The sequence below is a fragment of the Mobula birostris genome, chromosome 14 (assembly GCF_030028105.1).
Source record: "Mobula birostris isolate sMobBir1 chromosome 14, sMobBir1.hap1, whole genome shotgun sequence".
In the NCBI taxonomy this organism is placed as follows: Eukaryota; Metazoa; Chordata; class Chondrichthyes; order Myliobatiformes; family Myliobatidae; genus Mobula; species Mobula birostris.
The window spans coordinates 97,971,275-97,996,192 of record NC_092383.1 but is presented as its reverse complement, the minus strand read 5'-3'; the positions used below and the strand labels follow the sequence as shown (position 1 = coordinate 97,996,192).

At 47.5% G+C, this 24,918-nt stretch overlaps 1 long non-coding RNA gene across 1 annotated transcript in view; it reads right to left on the bottom strand.

The window, feature by feature from the left end:
- Positions 1 to 1,369: 1,369 nt before the first annotated feature.
- LOC140210147 (uncharacterized) overlaps positions 1,370 to 24,918 on the bottom strand; it is a 39,542-nt gene continuing 15,993 nt past the window's right edge. The window contains exons 2-5 of the long non-coding RNA XR_011889166.1: positions 24,277 to 24,597; positions 20,477 to 20,779; positions 8,418 to 8,588; positions 1,370 to 3,967 (exon numbers count right to left, since the gene is read on the bottom strand). This is a non-coding gene — a long non-coding RNA (uncharacterized lncRNA). The remainder of the gene's footprint in view (positions 3,968 to 8,417; positions 8,589 to 20,476; positions 20,780 to 24,276; positions 24,598 to 24,918) is intronic.

The window sequence follows — 24,918 nt, the reverse complement described above, 5'->3', positions numbered from 1 at the left end:
ATTATTCCCCAGCCTTCGCCCAGTTATTTTCCCCCTGTTGACAGATGAAGAATCTAACAGACGGGGTGGGGGTGGAGGGATTGTGGGGAAGGCCCGGTCTGAGAGGAACGGGTGCGCCCACAGACCGGAGGAAGGGTGTCCTGCGAATACACCCTCTTCCCCGGACCCCTTCACCCGTGAACACGGCAAACCGAAGAGTCCGGGACAGCTCCATGGTGTCGCTTTGCGGTCACCGTCACCGTCACATCAGCGAACCAGTCCGGCGGCTCCTGATCCGTCCGGTCAGCGGCGTGTTGCGCTGCCTCCAGCCGACCCAATCAGGGAGTGCGGTATTCCAGCAGCCAATCGGTAAACACGGCAGCCAGGCGACGGGCAATCAGATGTGCAGTAATAACGGTGCTCAATTGGATTGTTCCACAACCACTTCGGCCAATCCTAGAGCGCTGGTCCATGGGCTGTCCAATCAGATTACAGAACGCCATGAGCTAACTTCCGCCGCCGCGCGTCTCCGATCCACGGTGGAGATGGGGAGCGAGGAGCTGAGGGCACCACAGGGATTGAAATGGTGGAAGGAAAGTGGAAGCAATGGAACAGGGTGCGAGAAGGAAGACAACACGCAAACGGGTGCTGCTGTGGGTCAATATCTGTCCTCAGTGTCTCCTCCCCAACCCCGAAGTGACCCAGTAATCTCAGGGGTGGGGGTGGGAGGCAGGGAGTGCCATATGGGTGTTGGTCAGTGAAAGGGTGGGATGTGAGGAGCTTCACAGAGCGTCAGAGTTCAGTGTTCAATTCCAGTGTCCTTCCCGTGGATCCCATCCATCTCTCTGTAATCCCCTCCGGCCGCTGCACTCATCCATCTCTCGGTAATACGCTGTGGCCCCTACGCCTACGTGAAACCCCCTCTGGCCCCTATACCTATCCGTCTCTCTGTAACCCCCTCCAGACCCTACACCCACTCATCTCTCTACAACCTCTTCCAGACCCTGCACCCACCCATCTCTCTGCAACCCCTTCCGGCCCCTATAAATATCCATTTCACTGTAACCCCTCCAACCCTAACATTCATTCATTCATTTCTCAGTAATCCCACTTTGGCCCAGACAGCAACAGTCTTTCCACCCATCCATCTCCCTGTAATCCCCTCTGGCCCTGTACCCATCTTATCTCTCGGTCATAACCTATGGCCCCAACACCCATCACGTCTCTGTGAAACCCCTTCTGGCTCCTATACCTATCCACCTCTCTGTAAAAACCCCTACAGGCCTTCCACCCATCCATCTCTCTAACACCCTCTGGCCCTGCACCCATCCATATCTGAGTAAACCTGCTGCAGCCCAACAAACTCCAACAACAGAATGGTCTGGGAAAATATTGTATAAGAATTTATTATAAAGTAGACAATCTCAAGCAGTAAATATAAAGCAATTGTACAAGTTGGAAATCTCTAGGAAAATCAGGAACTGCTGGAAGCCTGAGGCAAGTCAGGCAGCATCTGTGGAGAGAGACGTGTGTGACCTGAAACATTAACTCTCCACAGATGCTGGCCAAGCTATTAAATTTGACAGTGCACAGATAAAAAATGTGCCCTCTGCCCGATACCTCATCACCAATCTCTAGGGCTGAAAGACTGAGCGTGATTTCACTGGTGAAACCTTCACTGGTTCATGTTGGCAGGGAGTGCACAATATTAACAATAAACCTCTTGCAGTATGTGGCGGTCCACAGCCCCAGAATCTTGGGGCGGGGGCTTCACAGGACCCTTCACGACATCCGACATCCTGGGTTTTGCTCAGGCTCCAAGCTCTGGGACTGTCCTCCAGGATGTCAATGGTTAATCAGGCAATAAGAATTGGAAGGGATGTCCCGGGAGGGATTGTGGGTGGGGAACAGGAAGTTACAGTGTGGGGCTGCAGTACATTGTGAAGCTCGGGGTGACTGATCAGCTGGGGCTGACAAGTTTATGAAAGGGAAAACAGCTAACTGAAGGTGTTATATTTGAATGCACGCTGCATGCAAAACAAGATAGATGGTCTTGTAGCACCGTTAGAGCTTGACAGGTATGATGTTGTGGGCATCACTGAGTCATAACTGAAAGAAAGTTATTGTTAGGAGCTTAACATCCATGGATACAGATTGTATTGAAATGATAGGCAGGTTGGCAGAGGGTGAAACATGGCCCTGTTGATAAAAAATAAATCAAATCCTTGGAAAGAGGTGACAGAGGATTGGAAGATCATTGGATAATTAGGAGACAAAATGTAGGAATACAGTGAACATTTTTGATTGGCTGCTGCTGGCAAGTTGTGTTCCAACAGGTAGCGATGTTGGGACTTACTCTTTTCACGTTGTATATCAATGATTTGGATGATGGGACTGATGGCTTTGTGGGCAAGTTCGTGGATGATATGAAGGTAGTTAGAGGGGCAGATAGTGTTGCAGAAGCAGAGGGGCTGCAGAAAGATGGACAGATGAGGAGACTGGGCAAAGAAGTGCCAGATGGAACATCGTGTCGGGATCTAAATGGTCATGCACTTTGGGAGGAGGAATAAAATGGTAGACTATTTTCTAAATGGAGAGAAAATTCATAAATCCAAAGTGCAAAGGGAATACAACCACAAACAAGAGTAACTCTGCAGATGCTGGTGATCGAAGGAACTCATCTATGGAAACGAGTACAATTGATGTTTCAGGCCAAAACCCTAGAGACATGTGATTCCTTGTGCAGGATTCTCTAAAGTTTAACTTGCAGTTTAAGTTTGTGGTGAGGGAGGCATCTGCAACGTTAACATTGATTTTAAGAGAACTAGAATATAAAAACAAGGATGTAAAGCTGAGGCTGGTTTGCCTCATTTGCAGTATTGTCAACAGTTGGAGGCACTTTTCTAAGAAAAGATGTGCTGATGTTGGAGGGGGTTCAGAGGAGGCTCAGAAAATGTTTCTGGACTTGAGAGTCTGATCATATGAGCAGCATTCAATAGCTCTGGAACAGTACTCACTGAAATTTAGAAGAATGAGGGAGGACCTCATTCTAACCTATTGAATGTTGAAAGTACTAGATAGACTGGATGTGGAGAGGATGTTTCTGATTGTGGGAGAGTACAGGACTAGAGGTCACAATGTCAGAATACAGAGATGTCTATTTGAAAAGGAGATGAGGAGGAATTTGTTTAGCCAGAGGGTATTCCTTCTGTGGAATTTGTTACCACTGGTGGCTTTGGAGGCCAGATCATTGAGTATATTCAAGGCTGAGGTTGATGGATTCTTGATAAGTCAGGGCATGGAAGATTATGTGGAGAAGGCAGAAGAATGGGATTGAGAGGGAAATGGACCAGCCTTGATCAAATATTGGAGCTGACTCGATGGGCTGAATGGCCTGATTCTGCACCAACGTCTTGTGGTCTTATTGATTTTACCCAGGTAGGTTAGAGGAAGAGAAAATAAAACGTGAGAACATGAACGGGTTATTCTGTGATAACAGAGTGTGGGGACTACCTGGGGACGTGTGGGGATGTTGGGGAATGATGTAGGCACAGGGCTTTGGGTGGGGACACAGGAGAGGACAAGAAAGTTGTAAATTCTGAGGACTAGAGTCAGGAGGAAAGGTGGGCAGTGTTAGATCTGAGCAGCAGGGAGGAAAAGGAGGGAGAGTCAGGTGGACGAGTAGTGGACACGGGCCTGTGTGCAGTAGAGAGGATCCCAGATCCAGGAGTGGGGTTATCACCAGTCACTGCAGAACCCACAGTATATAAAGCAATTTGGAATTGTTGAACAAAGGCAGGGGTTCCAGTAGAGGGGAGGACTAACCCCTAACACACCCAGGAGGGTGTGGGCAACGTTTCCCAGTGATTGAGTTTGGAGAGGTACTCGCTGTCCCGATGGAGGGGGTATCTGTGAGCTGGGTTCTATTCCGGGGCATTAGTTGCAGGCTCCTTCTTTTGATCTTTCAAAGGCTGGCCCTCCCCTTGGCCTGTGGGATAGAGAGCAGAGTTAAGGGCTTCCAGTCGTGATACTGATACCTGGCCTTCTCTCCACAGAATCTCCCAGTGACCCTCAACCTAAGATATGCTCATCTGGTCCCTACACATCCTCTGCAATGTCACCTCGACTGCCACAAATCACAACACCCCGACTCCCTTCCTCATTCCCATCTCCACTGACATGTCCTATAAACTTCACTTTAGTTACTCTGCTTCTATCTCTCACACTGGTCAATATCCCGCAAAACATCACACCCACACAAGTCAAAGTCTCCCCACCACATCTCACAATTGGGTGTGTGGAGGACAGTAAATCCCGGTGAGTGGGTGTGTAGGGAACATTGTACACCAGTAACCAGTTATGAGGGGTACAGGGTCCTCCAGTAACCCTGTGTTACTGAGTACTCCAGTACTCCAACTAAGACCTCAACAGTGGAACAGGCAGATGAAGTTACTTCGAACTCAGCCGCTGTGAAGGCGGATGAAGGCTGCAATAAACCCATCAGCTCCAACCGTCGTGGTTTCCATGCCATTGGAATCAGTTGGTTGATTTGTGAAGTATCGTGTGCTTCTTGGAGTGCAGCATCAAGTACACGTTAAACAAATACACGCACAGGCGTCTTCACTATTTATGGAACAAAGACCATCATCCTCGACCTTGAGAGATAGTGACAACGACGATGAATTATATGTGTGGGGACAGTGTAACCCAGTGACTGTGTGTGTGGGAAAATGACTGGGTGTGTGGGGACAGTGTGACCCAGTGACTGTCTGTGTTGGACAATGACTGGGAGTGTGGGGACAGTGTGACCCAGTGACTGGGTGTGTGGGGACAGTGTGATCCAGTGACTGACTGGGTGTGCGGAGACAGTGTGACCTAGTAACTGGGTGTGTGGGGACAGTGTGACCCAGTGACTGACTGGGTGTGTGGAGACAGTGTGACCTAGTGATTGGGTGTGTGGAGACAGTGTGACCCAGTGACTGTGTGTGGGGGACAATGACTGGGTGTGTGGGGACAGTGTGACCCAGTGACTGTCTGTGTTGGACAATGACTGGGTGTGTGGAGACAGTGTGACCCAGTGACTGGGTGTGTGGGGACAGTGTGACCCAGTGACTGACTGGGTGTGTGGAGACAGTGCGACCCAGTGACTGGGTGTGTGGAGACAGTGCGACCCAGTGACTGGGTGTGCGGGGACAGTGTGACCCAGTGATGGGGTGTGTGGGAGGATAGGGTACCCCAGTGACCGGGAGTTTGGGGGCAGTGTACCCGAGTGACCAGGTGTGAGGGCAGTGTACCCCAGTGACCGGGTGTGTGCAGGATAAGGAACAGGAAATGGAGAGTCAAAAGATCGAGGAGTGTGGTCAGCACAATTTACTGCAGATCCGTAAGACCATAAAATATAAGAGGAACTTTAAGACATTTAGCCCTTTGAGCCTGTTCCATCATTTATTTGTGGTTGGTTCCTTATGCAGCCCCACTCTCCTGCCTTTTCTCTGTAACCCTGAACTACTCTACCAATTGAAAACCTTTTAATCTCATCCTTAAATTCCAGATTCCTGGCCTCTGGCTGAAAAAAAACCCCTTCTCACCTCAGTTCCAAAAGCACATCTCTTTATTCTGAGTCTGTGCCCTTGTGTCCTGGACTCTCCCACTGACAAACATCCTCTGCACCTTCATGTCATCCAGGCGTTTAGGTATCTGTTATAATTTAGTGAATCCTTTCCATCACCCTTCTGAGGTCCATCCTTTTCAGGCCCAAAGCAGCCAAACACTCCTCATACCTGAAGACTTCCACTCCTGTAATTATTCTTGTGAACATTATCTGGACCCTCTCCAGAGGCAGCACATATTTCCTTAGATACAGCACCCAAATTGTTCACAATATTCCATATGGGGACTAAGCAACTCCTTATAAAGCCTCAGCAGTTCGTTCTTGCTATTATATCCACACCCTTTCCAAACTAAGTACTGACAATATATTCCCCTTCTTTAATACTGACTCAGCGTGAATTGTATGTCCATTTCATTCCAGGCTACAATTTTATTCTTCCTCTCAGAGTGCATAAACCCTCATTTCTAAAAATTGTCTTCTTTGCCCATTCTCCCAACCTCTCCAAGTCCTGCAGCAGACTCGACTCTGTGCCTGTATGACACCTCCGGCTATCTTGATCCTGATATATCCACAATGCCATCTGCTCCTTCATCGAGACCATTCATGTGTAATGTGAAAAGGTGCCGTCCCAGCCCAGAACCCTTTGATGCTCCATTGGTCTGTGGCAGGTGTTCAAAAAAGAGCATTTATATCCCCACTCTCTCTAACTTCTGCCAGTCAGACAATCTTCTATCCATGCTGTACCTTACCAATGATGCCATGGGCTCTTCAAAACATAAGAACATAAGAAATAGGAACAGGAGTCGGCCATCCAGCCCATCGAGCCTGCCCCACCATTCAATAAGATCATGGCTGATCTGTCCATAAACTCATCTCCATCTACCTGCCTTTTCCCCATAACCCTTAATTCCCTTACTGTGTAAAAACCTATTTAACTGTTTCTTAAATATATCTTGTGAGGAAGCCTCAACTGCTTCCCTGGGCAGAGAATTCCACAGATTCACCACTCCCTGGGAAAAACAGTTTCTCCTCATCTCCATCCTAAATCTTCTCCCCTGAATCTTGAGGTAATATCCCCTAGTTCTCATCTCACCTAGCAATGGAAACAACTTTCCTACTTCTATCTTATCTATCCCTTTCAAAATTTTGTATTATCTTGTTTAATAGCCTCATGAGTGTAATTTTGTCAAATACCTTGTGAAAGTACTTGTAAATTGCTGGAGCTTACTCTCCTTTCTCAGCTGGCCTGTTACCTTCTCAAAGAATTAGAACAAAATTGTGCGAACTTCACCCTATTCCATCGCCTGCTTCCAAGTATCCTGAAATTTTATCTTTTCTAATCGATTTTAAAACCTTCCCAATTGCCTAGGTCAAGCGAACCATCTACTAAGGTTCATGTGTTATTCACCCCTATTGTACAGGTCATCCTTCCCCAGATGAGATCCCAATGATCCAGAAATCAGAAGAGGTGATGATAGGAGCTACAGTGAGGTGGTAACCCCCAAGTTGCAGGAGGCAGGTTACTGGGTGACTGTCAGAAGACAGGGAAATGCGCAGCCAGTACAAAGTACCCCTGTGGCCATTCCCCTCAATAATGATGATACCTTGTTGGATGCTGTTGAAGGGGATGACCTACCGGAGTGGGGGGGGGGGGGAGGAGTGGCAGGGGAGGTACCACCATGACCAGGTCTCTAGTCTCTGGAGCTATGGCCCAGAAGGGAATGGAGGAGACTGCAGTAGTGATAGGGGATTCCAAAGTTAAAGAAGTACAGAAGGTTTTCTGTGGACGTAATAGACACCCGGATGATATGTTGCCTCCAGGTGCCATGGTGAGAGACATGTCAGATTGAGTCCATGGCATTCTAAAGGGAGAGGGTCAGCATCCAGAAGTCTTGGTACAAAATAGGATCATTGGGCAGAGAACTGTGCACCTGAGAAATGGTGCAGGGGGCAGGGTATCAGATTTCTGGATCAAAGGGATCTCTGCTGGGGAATCTATGACCTGTTCCAAAGGGATGGGTTGCACCCGAATCCAAGGGGAACCAATATCCTTGCAGGCAGTTCGCTAGAGATGTTGAAATTTTCTTTTACATTATTGGATAATTTACCCTTGTCTTTCATCTTTTTTGCCTTAGTGGTTTTAAAATTGTTCTCCACTAGGTCTTAAAACCTTCCTATTAAACTTCACCATATTGTAAGCCTCCTTTGCTTTGCTTCTATGCTGCACCTGATTCCTTGTCCTCTCGATAGAGTGAGGGTCCAACCCCACTGGGACTGTGGAACAAGAACAGAAGTTCCACTGGGATGGAAACCCACTCCCAACCTCCTCACTCTGCATTGGGTGTGGGCTCCATTACCCAATAACTGGGTCTGTGGAGAGGTACTAGCTGTCCAGGTGAAGGATGTGGCTTGTGTTGCAGTCTTCCTCAGTGGTTACATGTGAGCTGGGGACACCCTCCTGCGATGCTGGCATCTGTGTCTCTTTCAAAGGAGTCTGTGCTTGGTGTCTCCCTCGGGGGGGGGGGGGGATACCAGAACCCAGACTGATCCACTGTTCAGCCCTGATGTCCCTACCGAGTGGATGGGACAGAGTGCAGTGGCTAACTCCTTTCCCCCAACTCCTCTCCACAGCCCTCTACCCAGTTCAACTCCTCCTCCCAAACCTCACACTCTTGCCCCAGCCTGACTCCTTATTTCTGAGGTGGGATCCCATGTCCTCAGGGTCGGAATGGGAGACACTTGCCTGCAGACCCAACCCCTCCTGCTGCTGTTCCTGGCCAGAGTTTCTGGTGCCGGGTTATTTTTTGGGGGTGGGGGAGACACCTACCATCAGCTGTACCGGATTTCTTTCCCTTACTTTTGTTCCCACGTGAGCGAGAATCACGCAGCTTTATGCAGTATTTATTATAAACCAGATACAGAATGAGGATCACGACGATCACGATGAGGATCACGGTGGCGACCTTCCAACCATTGTATGATATTCTGAGATCTGGATCTGGGGAGGATAAAAGATTCTGTCATTAATCCCATCCTCACACTCTCAGTGACAAGGAATCGATGGATCCAGCCCATCCCACCACAGGCCAGAGAAAACTCCCTGTCACTGCAACACTGTGCCTCAGTCCTCTTTAAACAACCCCACAACACTCTGCTCCACCACCCCGCTCCCCTTGAATATCTCCATCGGCTCCAAACAGCCCCACATCACTCTACTCCATATCGCCCCTTCCAATTGTAGCCTCCAATGTCTCTGACTGTATCCTCAATGATGTTAGTCCAGCACCCTCACTCAGACCCTCAGTAACCCCTCTCCCCCAGCACACTCTGACTGACTGGCTGCTTCTAGTGTGAAACGGTGACACAGTCCTCCCACACTCACAGGACAGAAATTAGACACAGAGGCAAGCTTCGTTCACACTGACCCATCACCCACTCGCAGAGCCTGAGTTAGTTGCAGGAATCTGCGCTCAGTTGGTATATGCATCTGCTGCGGAGATGGAGGGAGGTGATCTGTCTCCCTTTGACTGATGCTGGTGAGAAAGATGGGAGGGGGTAGTAGGTGGAGATGACAATGTTCCTTACACTCTAAAATTGGTGACTGTGGAATGAAATACTGTTGGTAGAGGCTGGAAGATCACCTGGGTGTGACCCTGAAAGAGTGTGATGGTAAAGTGCACAGCCCAAGTCAGCCGGGCCTCTCTGCATGAAGAAAATTGAGTTTTATATCAGGGGCTTTTGTGAGGCCTCAACAATCCTGGGTGAAGAGGCCGCACAACGTCAAAGACCCAGCACAGGAGAGCAGGAACAGATCCCCCAACCCACACTTCCACTCCCTGCCCCACCATAATTTATCTCTCCTCCCCTGTACTGGTGTTACTGGATTGTACTGTGGTTGCCTCTCCTAAGGCCTGTGGACCTGATGGTCATCGCATTCTCACCACTGGTGGGACCCATCCACAGTTACCACCGCGGGCCTAATGGTCATCGCATTCTCACTGGTGGTGGGATGTTTCCACAGTTACCACTGTGGACCTAATGGTCATCGCATTCTCACCAGTGGTGGGACACTCCCACAGTTACATCACTGTGGACCTGATGGTCATCCCATTCTCACCGATGGTGGGATGTTTCCATAGTTACATCACTATGGACCTGGCAAACAGCTCATTCTCTCTGGTAGTGAGACCCTCCCACAATTACCACTGTGGACCTGATGGACATCTCTTACCGGTGGTGGTACCATTCCATTCTTAGACCACTGTGGGCCTGGGGGACAGATCATTCTCTCTGATGGTGGGACGATCTCACAGTTATACTACTGTGGACCTGGTGGACAGATCATTCTTTCTGGTGGTGGGACGTTCCCACAGTTACACCACTGTGGATGCAATGGATACCTCACTTTCTCCAGTGAGTGATTATCGGACACCCAGTGACATTGCAGCTTCATTCATTCGTATTGCACAGTCGCTGTTCAAACTGCTATGGAAGAGTGTGGAGACAAACTATGGTCACACCAACATGAACCTCAAAGTCTGTTTAAAGGGAATGGTTGAGGTTGTTGTCTCTTTTGCAACTGTCACAGCATTGGAAAAGTAGGGTTAGACCAAGCTCAGCCTGACAATCGAGTGGATTATGTTGCTGGCCCTCAGTGGAACACCTGTAATTAGGACATTGTAGCCATTAGGAAGACATGATTGCAGGAGGGGCAAGACTGGCAGCTCAATATTACGGGGTTCCATTGTTTTAGATGTGACAGAGTGGGAGGGATTAAAGGAGGAGGACTGGCGTTACTAGTCAGAGAGAATATCACCGCAGAGCTCCATCAGGATTGACTGGGGAACTTGACTTGTGAGGCCTTATGGGCGAACTGAGAAATCAAAAAGGAATGACCATGTTAATGGGGCTAAATTACAGAATGGCCAACAGTCCGTGGGATTTAGAGGAACAAATTTATAGAGAGCTTGCAGACTGTTGTCAGAAACGTAAGGTTCTTGTAGTAGGTGATTTTAACTTTCCACATAATGGTTGGGAATCCCATACTGTAAAAGGACGAGATGGGATAGAGTTTGTCAAATGTGTTCAGGAAAGGTTCCTTCATCAGTGTGTAGAAGTCCCAACGAGAGTTGTTGATACTTAGTCTGCTATTAGGAAATGAGACAGGGCAGATAACCAGGGGCAGTGCTAAGGTGGTGCTAGCTGGGGCTATAGCCCCAGCAGAAATTGCAATAGCCCCACCATAGCACCACCAAGAAATTAACTGCAGCTGCTTTGCTTTCTCTGTATAGTTTTGAATACAACTTGTTTCTCCAGTTGATCTAGTGAAACAGCGTCCCCAATTACCAGAGCACCCATGCAACAATAAAGTTATAAACTCTGTCAGGTCCACTCCACACTTCTGCTTATTCGTTCGTTGTCAATGTCTTGCTGTTGCTGTCCTCAGATCAGTTAAGCTGATCTAAGATCACTTAAGGTGGTGATATCACTCACTCTCACTCATGTGAGAGATTGATAGTATACATCCAGGCGCAGATCCGTGGTCTCGCAAGACTAACGGATGACACGCGCATACATTGTGCTTTTACAAGCGAGCTTGGGCCTAGCACGTGCATTATTTTGGCCGACGTGAAAAATGGATCCAGTTTTAGTGAGAAAACGACCTCATCCAGAGGAATCAGTGATGTCTCAGCCTGAGCATGTCTTAATTGAAAGTGACATGCAGAAAGAAGTAAGTGGGGATGAGGACGACAGCAGTTCATCGAAGGAGTGTGAGGGCAAAGTAGAGGAACAAGAAATGGAGCGGGATTCAGAAGAGAACGTGGATGAAGCTGCTCTTGGTGCGAGTGGGAATACTGTTAGCGATGTCAGCCAGCAGCCTGAGGAAGGGCCCCATTGGCCAGCATTGAAAAAGTACCCTTTGCAACAGTCCGGCAATCAGCAAAGAAGTTTTATTCGTGGCTGGTTTGACCTGTACTCCTGACTGGAATATTCAATCACAAAACATGTTACATTCTACTTTGCATGCAGGCGTTTCCTGAGTGGAGGACATGGGTTCCATTCTGAGTCTACCTTCACTGTCACCGATTACCGCAACAGGCGGAAAGCTACAACAGCTTTCAAAACCCACCATGTAAGTGCAGCTCATAAGTTTGCGATGGAGGCATGGGCCGAATTCAGATTGAGAAAATATGACGGTTCAAGATTGGGAAATATGCTTGATAAAGGATATGCAAAGATTGTCCAAGAAAATCGTGAGTACATGAGAGCAGTGGTTGAGTCTCTACGCTATACTGTGTGCCAAGGCATTGCCCAGCAAGGACACTGGGAGAATGATGGATCTGGCAATAGGGGAAACTGTGTTGAGTTGCTCAGTGTAATTGGGAAGTTTGATAAGACCGTAGCAAAAAAAAAATATAGAGGACAATCCTGGAAATGGAAAAAACACCTATCACGATATCCAAAATGAAATTATGAGTATTGTGGCAGATATGGTCAGCTGTCAAGTAAGTGCAGAAATCAAGGAGGCTGGACATTTTGCCAACATGATGGATGAAAGTAAAGACTTGAGTAAACAGGAGCAAGTATCAGTGGTGGTGCGGTATTTGAATAACAAAACAGTGCTTGAAGAATTCTTGCATTTCACTCCAGCAGAAGGGTTGGACGCAGAGTCGCTTCTTAAAAGCATTGAACAGACACTCGCCCAGTGTGTTATTGATTAGAACATGTGTATAGGTCAGTTTTATGACGGGGTGGCAGTGATGTCCGGGTGCAGTAAAGGGGTACAAGAGAGGTTCAGGAAAGAGGTCCCGCAAGCATTATATACACACTGCCATGCTCACAGCCTTAACCTTGTTTTAGTGGATGTTGTGAGCAATGTACCACAAGCGGGCGGGCGAGTTTTTTGAAACTGTGCAGCTGCTTTACAACTTCTTTTCAAACTCTGTTGCCCACGATCTTTTCATGAAAATACAGAGAGAACTGGAATCAACTGCACAGCCCGTGGAGTTGAAGAAATTGTCAGATACACGCTGGGCATGGCAGTATACAGCTTTGTGGGCTATAAGGAAATCACTCCCTGCCGTTCTAGCTACACTACAGGATATTATGGGTCAACCAAATGCACGGAGGAAACTGGAGACCAGAGCTGTAAATGGACTGATTGGCGAGCAGTTTGCTTTACTTCTCACTCTGTTTGAGGATTTATTCCGAGTCACCAAGTTCATGTCAGACCAGCTACAATCTCCCAGTTTGGAGCTTTCATCCGCTGTGGACTTGGCTCAGTCTGCCATCGATGCACTCTCAGCAAAACGGGGAGAGGAATCATGGAGTGAAATTCAGACAAGATCTAGGGACCTGTGCGTCAAGGCCGGTATACAGAGCAGACCACATGAAAGGAGACAGGCCCAGCCACCCCGCCACCTACATGATTTTGTTGTTGAGTCCCAAACTGAACGCACACCTGTCACATCCTCTGATGACCTTCGCAATCACTGTTTCTATCCAGTTATAGACAGACTTCTGACTGAAATGAAAAGACAGTTCTCAGTTGAGACTGGGAATGTTCTGACTGGAGTCTCAGCATTGAGTCCCAAGTCCTTCCTAGACAAAAATTGTCTTTGGCCAATGGCCCAATACTATGGAGTGACTGAAGTGAACCTGACTTCAGAGCTACATCAGGTTCAGCGTCTGCTGGAAACAAAACAAAAGCAAGGACAGACAGTGAATGACACAGTGGAGTTTCTAGCTCTAATGAGACCCTACCGCAATGCATTCATAGATTTATACAAACTAATCTGCATATCACTGACTCTACCTGTGACATCTGCCTCATGCAAACGGAGTTTCTCTTGCCCCAGTCCCCTCAAAAACTACTTAAGGAACAGCAACAGCGATGCTCGGAACAGCAACTTGGCTCTGTTGGCCATAAGCAGCCGGAGGACCAAAACACTTGACATCCAGAAAATCATTGATGCTTTCGCCACCAATCACAACAACAGACGGATTTCACTTCTCTGAAAACATTAATGGTGAGTGTCGTTGATTTTTAAAAATTTGGGCCAAGACTAATGCTGATTATTGTTATTATTTTGTGGTGGATACCCCATAGTCCTTATGTTTCCTGTAAATCCTAAAATATTACACTTACTGCTATTAAGCCTACTGGTTTTGCTTAGACATTCAAGCGGTGATTCCGCTGATTTTTGTTTAAATTCAATAGCCGAATTAATTGAGGTATTGCATGGTCAGAGTACGATTTGTCCAACTCCTGGTAAAGCCTTGCATCTGTTGTTTGCCTTATTTGACTTTACCAGCGGTGTATCTTCTAGCATTGCTGTCTATGTAATGCGAATAGCAGTGGGTTCGTTTTGTGTTTTTCAGTTGAAAAGCACGCATTTGAGGCTGATTTCGGGATTGGTGCGTGATTCACATGGGTTGGATGCTCTGTTGGTTTGTTTGTTTATGCTCTGTGTAGCCTGGGTTGTCTCTGATGCTGTTGACACTGTCACAGTTCACTTCTATATTAGATCTATCAATTGCTGTCGCTTGTGAATCAACAGAGGCATTTATAGTAGGCACATAATGCTTGAAACTGACTTTTTAACGCCACGCGTCTGGCCTTGCGAATACATATTACCATACAGTGCATCCCTCAGCACCATCAGTGAATCGTTCAGCCCCTCCGTAGCACCAGCAAGAAAAAACCTCTGGTACTGCCACTGCAGATGACAGAAGTTTATGCAGAGGAACACTTTGCATCTATTGACAACAATGCCACTCGTTTCAAAGTGAATATACAAAGAGGTAGTCCAATCACAAACAAGAAAAAATCTGCTGATGCTGGAAATCCAAGCAACACCCACAAAATGCTAGAGGAACTTAGCCGGCCAGGCAGCATCTATGGAAAAGAGTACAGTTGACATTTCAGGCCGAGACCCTCAGGGTCGACAGTACTGTTTTCTTTAGGTGCTGCCTGACCTGTTGAGTTCCTCCAGCATTTTGTGTATGATACCAAGAGATAGATCTGGTCTGCGAGTTGAAATCCTAAATTGGAGAAAGGCCAATTTTGATGGTATCAGAAATTATCTGGCAAGTGTGGTTTGGGACAGGCTGTTTCTGACAAAGGTGTACTTGGAAAGTAGAAGGCCTTCAAAAATGAAATTTTGAGAATACGGGGATTTTATGTGCCTGTGAGAATAAAAGGTAAAGATAACACGTGTAGGGAACTTTGGTTTACAAGAGATCTTGAGCCCCTGTTTCAGAGATAAAAGGGGGTATATAGCAGGCATAGGCAAGTATGAACAAATGAGGTGCTTATGAAGTACAAGGAATGCAAGGGAAGACTTAAGAAAGAAATTAGAAAGACTAAAAGAAGGTATGAATTTGCTCTAGCGGACAAGGTGAAGGAGAATCCTAAAGGATTCTACAGGTATGTTAAGAGCAAAAAGATTGCTAGGGACAAAATTGGTCTGCTGGAAGACCTGAATGGTAGTCCATATGTGGAGCCAGAACAGATGGGGGAGATCTGAAATCATAGTCATAGTCATACTGTATTGATCCCGGCGGAAATTGGTTTTCATTACAGTTGCACCATAAATAATAAATAGTAATAGAACCATAAATAGTTAAATAGTAATATGTAAATCATGCCAGTAAATTATGAAATAAGTCCAGGACCAGCCTCTTGGCTCAGGGTGTCTGACCCTCCAAGGGAGGAGTTGTAAAGTTTGTTGGCCACAGGCAGGAATGACTTCCTATGACACTCTGTGCTGCATCTCGGTGGAATGAGTCTCTGGCTGAATGTACTCCTGTGCCCACCCAGTACTTTATGTAGTGGATAGGAGACATTGACCAAGATGGCATGCAACTTAGACAGCATCCTCTTTTCAGACACCACCGTAAGAGAGTCCAGTTGCATCCCCACAACATCACTGGCCTTACAAATGAGTTTGTTGATTCTGTTGGTGTCTGCTACCCTCAGCCTACTGCCCCAGCACACAACAGCAAACATGATAGCACTAGCCACCACAGACTCATAGAACACCTTCAGCATCGTCCGGCAGATGTTAAAGGACCTCAGTCTCCTCAGGAAATAGAGACGGCTCTGACCTTTCTTGTAGATAGCCTCAGTGTTCTTTGACCAGTCCAGTTTATTGTCAATTCGTATCCCCAGGTATTTGTAATCCTCCACCACGTCCACACTGACCCCCTGGATGGAAACAGGGGTCACCAGTACCTTAGCTCTCCTCAGGTCTACCACCAGCTCTTTAGTCTTTTTCACATTAAGCTGCAGATGATTCTGCTCACACCATGTGAGAAAGTTTCCTACCGTAGCCCTGAACTCAACCTCATCTCCCTTGCTGATGCATCCAACTATGGCAGAGTCATCAGAAAACTTCTGAAGATGACAAGACTCTGTGCAGTAGTTGAAGTCCGAGGTGTAAATGGTGAAGAGAAAAGGAGACAAGACAGTCCCCTGTGGAGCCCCAGTGCTGCTGATCACTCTGTCAGACACATAGTGTTGCAAGCACACGTACTGTGGTCTGCCAGTCAGGTAATCAAGAATCCATGATACAAGGGAAGCATCCACCTGCATCGCTGTCAGCTTCTCCCCCAGCAGAGCAGGGCGGATGGTGCTGAAGGCACTGGAAAAGTCAAAAAACACGACCCTCATAGTGCTTGCTGGCTTGTCCAGGTGGGCATAGACACGTAAGTGTATTCTTTGCATCTGTATTTATTCGGGGGGTGGATACAGAGTCTACAGAAGTGAGCCATAGTGGCAACTTCATGGATCCTCCACAGATTACAGAGCAGGAGGTGTTTGCCACCCTGAGACAAATCAGCGTGGATAAATCCACAGGACCTGACAAGGTGTTCCCTCGGATCCTGTGGAAGCCAAGTGCAGAAATTTCCAGGGGTCTAGCAGAGATATTTAAATCACCCTCAGCGATAGGAGAGATACCAAAGGATTGGAGGATAGCCAATGGTGTTTCACTGTTTAAAAAAGGCTCTGAGGGACCAGATATATCAGTAATTGGATAGATATAGACTGATTAAGGATAGTCTGCATGGCTTTGTTCGTGGCAGGTCATGTCTAATTAATCTTGTAAAGTTTTTATCGAGGAAGTTACCAAGAAAGTGGATGAAGGCACGGTAGTGGATGTTGTCTACATAGATTTTAGAAAGGCATCTGACAAGGTCTCACATGGGAGTTTGGTCAAGAAGGTTCTGTTGCTTGGTGTTCAGGATGAGAGAGTAAATTGGATTAGACATTGGCTTTGTGGAAGAAGCCAAAAAGTGGTAGAAGAGGGTTGCCTCTCGGACTAGAGGCCTGTAACTAGTGGTGTCAATGCTGGGTCCTTTGTTGTTTGCCATCTGTATCAATGATCTAAATGATCATGTGGATAACTAGATCAGCAAATTCATGGATGACACAGTTTGGGGGTGTAGTGGACAGTGAGGAAAGATATCATGGATTGCACAGTGAGGAAAGATATCATGGATCTGTATCAGCTGGAAAATGGACCGAAAAATGGTAGATGGAACTTAAGGCAGACAACTACGAGGTTTGGCATTTCAGTAGGACCAATCAGAGCAGGTCTTACGCAGTGAATGGTAGGGCACTGAGGACTGTGGTAGAACAAAGGGATCTGGGAATACAGATACGTAATTCATTGAAAATGACATCATAGACAGATGGGTCATAAAGAAGGCTTTTGGCACATTGGCCTTCATAAGATGAGATGTTCTGTTGAAGTTGTATAAAACATTGGTGAGGCCTAATTTGGAGTATTGTATGGACTTTTGGTCACCTACCTCTAGGAAGGATGTAAACAGGGTTGAAAGAGTGAAGAGAAAATTTACAAGGCTGTTGCCGGGTTGGGAGGACCTGGGTTATAAGGAAAGATTGAATAGATCACAACTGTTTTCTTTAGACCATAGACAATTGGGAGGAGATACAATAAAGCTATACAAAATTATGAGGGTATAATAGGGTAAATACAAAGGCTTTTTCCACTGACGTTGGGTAGGACTCCCACCAGAGATCATTGGTTAAGGTTGAAAGGTTAGAAGTTTAAGGCAAAAATGAAGGGAAACTTCTTCACTCAGAGGGTCACGAGATTTTGGAATGAATCTATCAACCATAACAAGTGCATCATCATCAGGGGGAATTTCAACTATACCCCCAAAGGGGGATAGCTCCGGTCTCCATTGTGGCCAGACATCTGTGAAGAAGTTGAGGGAACTGGTCGGCTCCTTGGACTTTGTGGACATCTGGTGAAATGTTCTTCCTGACTCAGCACCTTCACCTGGAGATCTGGAAGAGGAGCAGGGTCTGACTGTCCATCTATATGTACAACAAGTACACACCTCCAGTCTCAGTGGCCTCCACCTGGCCAGTGTTGAGCTCAGACCAGAACCTGGTTTGGGTGGAGTTCAGTTCACTGCCTTTGCAAGTCAGATTCACACACTGCCACTTGTAACACCTTGGGTGCGTCTGCTGTTCAGAGTTCAATTCCAGCACCATTCTGTAAGGAGTCTCTGTACGTCTTCTCTCGGCTTCTGGTTTCTTCACAGAGTACAATTTTTTATACTTTATACATTACCATCAGTCCCCTTTCCAAACGTCTCACACACCCATTACCATCAGTCCCCTTTCCAATCACCTCTCACACACACCCATTACCATCAGTCCCCTTTCCAAACACCACTCTCACACACCCATTACCGTCAGTCCCCTTTCCAAACACCACTCTCACACACCCATTACCGTCAGTCCCCTTTCCAATCACCTCTCACACACCCATTACCGTCAGTCCCCTTTCCAAACACCACTCTCACACACCCATTACCGTCAGTCCCCTTTCCAATCACCTCTCACACACCCATTACCGTCAGTCCTCTTTCCAATCACCTCTCACACACCCATTACCGTCAGTCCCCTTTCCAATCACCTCTCACACACCCATTACCGTCAGTCCCCTTTCCAATCACCTCTCACACACCCACATTACCGTCAGTCCCCTTTGCAAACCTCTTTGACACACCCATTACCATCAGTCCCCTTTCTAATCACCTCTCACACACACCCATTACCATCAGTCCCCTTTCTAATCACCTCTCACACACACCCATTACCGTCAGTCCCCTTTCCAAACACCACTCTCACACACCCATTACCGTCAGTCCCCTTTCCAAACACCACTCTCACACACCCATTACCGTCAGTCCCCTTTCCAATCACCTCTCACACACCCACATTACCGTCAGTCCCCTTTGCAAACCTCTCTGACACACCCATTACCATCAGTCCCCTTTCTAATCACCTTTCACACACACCCATTACCATCAGTCCCCTTTCCAAACACCACTCTCACACACCCATTACCGTCAGTCCCCTTTCCAAACACCACTCTCACACACCCATTACCGTCAGTCCCCTTTCCAATCACCTCTCACACACCCATTACCGTCAGTCCCCTTTCCAAACACCACTCTCACACACCCATTACCGTCAGTCCCCTTTCCAATCACCTCTCACACACCCATTACCATCAGTCCCCTTTCCAATCACCTCTCACACACCCATTACCATCAGTCCCCTTTCCAATCACCTCTCACACACCCATTACCGTCAGTCCCCTTTCCAAACACCACTCTCACACACCCATTACCGTCAGTCCCCTTTCCAATCACCACTCTCACACACCCATTACCGTCAGTCCCCTTTCCAATCACCTCTCACACACCCATTACTGTCAGTCCCCTTTCCAATCACCTCTCACACACCCACATTACCGTCAGTCCCCTTTGCAAGCCTCTCTGACACACCCATTACCATCAGTCCCCTTTCTAATCACCTCTCACACACACCCATTACCGTCAGTCCCCTTTCCAAACACCACTCTCACACACCCATTACCGTCAGTCCCCTTTCCAAACACCACTCTCACACACCCATTACCATCAGTCCCCTTTCCAATCACCTCTCACACACCCATTACCGTCAGTCCCCTTTCCAAACACCACTCTCACACACCCATTACCGTCAGTCCCCTTTCCAATCACCACTCTCACACACCCATTACCGTCAGTCCCCTTTCCAATCACCTCTCACACACACCCATTACCGTCAGTCCCCTTTCCAATCACCTCTCACCGTACAGGTACATCATTGGCATCCACCGATAATGTGGTTTTCTCAGGTCCGGTCCTATCCTCAACCCTGGGCTGATCTCAGAGAGACCACCTGCTCTGAGACTTGGGGGAGCTGGACAGGAGTAAGAAGGGATAGAGGTGGATACTTCATCTTTGATGGAATCTCTGCATCCCTCAATGAAGGAGGAGGAGGTGACCTTCCTCCCAGGTGGAGGTTGCCCTGAGGTGCAGGGTCCATGTGGTGGGGAAGTTGGCTCCTTCAGGGTGCCAAGGACCACACTGTGTGGGAGGAGTTGACTACGGGAGGGTGCCGCCTTCTTCCCCTGTCATGGCCACAGTCCAAAGGAGGACACCATCCCGAAGAGGAGGGACTGGGGAGATTCCTGGGATACAAACCCCTCTGTAGATCAGGGTGATGCAACCATGATTCTTTTGCAAGGAGACCACTCTTTTCATCTCCATCGACAGTGGCAATTATCTTATCATCTGGGGGAATTTCAGCTCCACCACTGGTACACAGTGGCCGCTGTGTGTACCTGTCAATGTTACTGCAGATACTCAGCCTACTCCCAAACTCTCCACCTCTATCCCAAAGGAAGTCGTGGACATGGACAATCAGGCAGTGGGGTTCAGTAAAGACTGGAATGGCCAGGATCTGCCGTCACCCATTAATTAGGATGTTTCAGGAACTGGTATAACCCAGGCCCCTCGCCGTGTCTCACTCACCATTCACTTCCAGTCGCACTCTCGCCTTAAGTTCAGCTCCAGAACCCACAGCAATTACCACATCATAATCACCGGCATCCTCTCTCTGTAGATCACAGATTTCCAGACTGAATTTCCTGGGATGAAGAGTTATCCGTCACTTGTACTCATCAGCACCGAAGTAGGAAATGTTTCCACTTCTGTATTCGGCTTTTCTGGTTCCTTTTGAGCTCCACACCACCCGAGAAACGCCCGGCCCGACATTGATCCCAGCAGTTAAGGACACTATCTCTCCCCATGCTCCTTTCACAGTTCCCATCCATTCTGAGGAGACAAGAGGAGGCAGTCAGCAGGTGAGTTCAGTGACTGGAGCAGGAATCAGAGTGAGGGGGGTGTTGGGAGGGTGTTTCCCCCTCCTGTGGGATCTAGAACAAGGGTACAGGTTAGAATAAGAGACCATAATTTCTGACAGAGATGAGGAATGATTTCCCCTCTCCAAGGATCAGGAACCTATGGAATTTTCTCCCCCAGAGAGGTGCTGATTCACTGTGTTCAAAGCTGAGAGGGATATAATACTGAGGGTAGTGATATCTTTAAACATCATTGCCTGTCATCTGTATGCCTGGAATTGCATGGATTAAATTGAGAGTGTTTACTGGGAATTAGATATCACTACATCTTGGTAATGACTTGTTTTCTGTGAACCCAGCTTGGGTTTTATTTACTGGTTCTCTCTTGCATTTTAATCTGAAGAGGAGTCAGGGATAGGGGGATTGTTGCTCACCACCACTTACATGCTGGAATGGGGAGCTGGAGGGGTGGATCTTAGTGATTCTCATGTTTAACTGTCGTTCATTTCTTGGGACACTTCTCTGATTTTGTGGATGTTTTGCGAAGAAAAAGCATTTCAGGATATATATTGTATACATTTCTCTGTCATTAAATTGAAATTCTGAACCTTTGAAAGAGGCAGGGAAGTGGAGCTGAGATCAGGGTCAGACCAACCCCGAATTCAGTGAGTGGGGAGTCAGCTCGAGGTGGGTGAAAGGCCACTCACTGTTCCTTGGATAGAAATACAGATGGGAGGGTTAGGATGTTTGTAGATGAGATAAAGACTGTCGGTGTTGTGGATGGTGCAGGGGAGTGCCAATATGTGCAACTGGACATGGATCAGATGCAGACGTGGGTGGGGAAACGTGGCTGCATGTTGATCGGGGGGGGGGGGGTAAAGAAGGGATTTTACATGCTTGTCCTCATCAGTCGAGGCACTGAGTTCAAAAGTCAGGAACTTATGCTACATCTTTAAAAACTCTGAAAAGGCTGCATCTGGAGTATTGCATTCATTTCCAGCCACCCCGTTAAAGGAAGAATGTGGAGGCTTTGGAGAGGGAACAAACATTTACCATCTTTGTGCCTGGATTACAGGGCATGTGCTGGAGGAAAAGTTTGGACAAATTTTGGTTGTTTCCTCACAGTGTCAGGGGTTGAGGATAGACCTGATACAAGCTTATAGCATTTTTAAGGACAAGATAAAGTGGAAGCTAATCACTTCTGACTGGTACTGTAAAGCCAGGAATTTTCCCCAGGGGTGGCATGATAGCGTTGTGGTTAGCACAACACTTTAAAATATCAGTGAAACAGATTGAATTTCCGCTGCCCGTAAGGAGTTTGTACGTTCTCCCTGTGTCCACGTGGGATTCCTCTGCATGCTCTGGTTTCCTCCCACAGTCCAAACACGTACCGATTGGATGGTTAATCGGTCATTATAAATTGTCCTGTGATTAGGCCGGGTTACAATCAGGGGATTGCTGGGCAGTGTGGTTCAAATCCCAGAAGGGACTATTCCCTGGTGTTTCTCAATAAAATTTTTAAAAATCAATTAAAAGTGTCCAATACCAGAGATTGTGCATTTACAGTGACAGGGGTAAATTCAAAGGAGATGTGCAGGACAAGTTTTTCTTCACACACAGAGTGGTGGGAGCCTGAAATGGGCTGTCTGGAGTGGTGGCAGAGGCAAAAGCATGAATGTGTAGAGAATAAAGGCATATGGAACACGAACAGTCAGAAGGGATTAGCTTAACTGGGTTCCATTAGCAATGAGTTTGGCAGCACATCATGAGCTGAGGAGCTGTTCCTGTGATGTTCCATTCCCCACGTTCTGACATTCTCCCCCCTCCAATGGGACCCGTTAAACCTGGGGTGGAGGAGATTTCTCAGACAAACGTTGCTGAGTGAGATTATTGTGAATGTGATATTACTGTTTGAGTGAGTCAGGAACCATATTGCTGTGTGTGAGTGTGCTGTTGTGTCCATGTACTGTGTCACTCACTGGGACACTATATTCAGTGTAATGAACACACAGGGTCTCACTCAGCACAGCACAGCATGAAGGCTGAGGAATAAACACCTTGCTGAGCTCAGACCTCAGTCTGGGGAATTAACAAGCAGTGCCTCTGAAAATGGGATCCCTGAACATCACAGACCAGGCCTTTGACCTGGGGATATAGAGGGATCTGTTTAACTGACCCACAGATATAGACCGTTCAGCCCATCCATAAGTTCCTCCCACACCTTAGGCCTAGAACATAGAACATAGAATAGTACAGCACAGTACAGTCCCTTCAGCCCACAATGTTGTGCCAACCCTCAAACCCTGCCTCCCATATAAGCCCCCACCTTAGATTCCTCCATATACCTGTCTAGTAAACTTCACTAGTGCATATGCCTCCACCACTGACTCAGGCAGTGCATTCCACACACCAACCACTCTCTGAGTAAAATACCTTCCTCTAATATCCCCCTTGAACTTCCCACCCCTTACCTTAAAGCCATGTCCTCTTGTATTGAGCAGTGGTGCCCTGGGGAAGAGGCTCTGGCTATCCACTCTATCTATTCCTCTTATTATCTTGTACACCTCTATCATGTCTCCTCTCATCCTCCTTCTCTCCAAAGAGTAAAGCCCTAGCTCCCTTAATCTCTGATGATAATGCATACTTTCTAAACCAGGCAGCATCCTGGTAAATCTCCTCTGTACCCTATCCAATGCTTCCACATCCTTCCTATAGTGAGGTGACCAGAACTGGACACAATACTCCAAGTGTGGCCTAACCAGAGTTTTATAGAGCTGCATCATTACATCGCGACGCTTAAACTCTATCCCTCGACTTATGAAAGCGAACACCCCATAAGCTTTCTTAACTACCCTATCCACCTGTGAGGCAACTTTCAGGGATCTGTGGATATGTACCCCAAGATCCCTCTGCTCCTCCACACTACCAAGTATCCTGCCATTTACTTTGTACTCACCCTTGGAGTTTGTCCTTCCAAAGTGTACCACCTCACACTTCTCTGGGTTGAACTCCACCTGCCACTTCCCAGCCCACTTCTGCATCCTATCAATGTCTCTCTGCAATCTTTGACAATCCTCTACGCTATCTACAACACCAACAACCTTTGTGTCGTCTGCAAACTTGCCAACCCATCCTTCTACACCCACATCCAGGTCGTTAATAAAAATCACAAACAGTAGAGGTCCTATCTCCTGTTCCCCCACACCATCTGCTCATCTCCTCCAGCCTCAGAGTCACGAGATTCCCCATTGGCAGTTTGATGCTTCACAGCCTCTGGTCCAGTCTCCGGGGATGTGGTGAGTGTGTCCTCCAGATTCACACTGTCTCAACCCCACTACACTGGGACCGTGAGCCCAGCTCTGGACACCGGCAGTCAGTGGGGTTCAGTAAACAGGGGAACACACAGGATTATTAATTGGGGGTGTTTCAGGAACTGATGAAGCCCGGGACCCTCCGCAGCGTCTCACTCACCGTACACCTCCAGTCGCATTTTGTTCTGAGTCTGTGCTCCTGAACTTGCTGTAACAGTCACCTCATAATCACCAGCGTCCTCTCTCCGTAGATCACGGATTTCCAGACTGAAGTCCCCGGGATGAAGAGTTATCCGTCACTTGTATTCCTCAGATCCGTAATAGTCACTGATCTTGTTTGAATATGTCACTATCTTCACCCTGGGTGACAACCATCTCCACACAAGCTCAGCAATGTCTGGTCCGACTGGGATCCCAGGATGTAAAGAGACCGACTGTCCCCAAGTTCCGTTCACAGTGGTCGGGGAATCCCCAGTCCCAGCTGAGTAGACAAGAGGAGACAGTCAGCAGGTGAATTCAGTAACTGTAGAATCAGAGCCAGGAGGATCACAGTTACAGGAGCAGGCCATGCGGCCCATCATCTGGCTCCTGACCCTGAGAGAAACCTGGCACACAGTTCCTACATCACACAGTGAGCCCACCGGGGGAACAGAGTGAAGACACTCCACACCCGGCCCTGAGGAAGGGAGTTGCAGCCTGCAGCCAGATATCGATTGTCATGACAGGGAGGCAGAGACATGGCAAATGGGCTCCAGTCTGGAGAAAAGGTTTGTAGTGTTTGGAGAGAGTGAAAACAATGAGG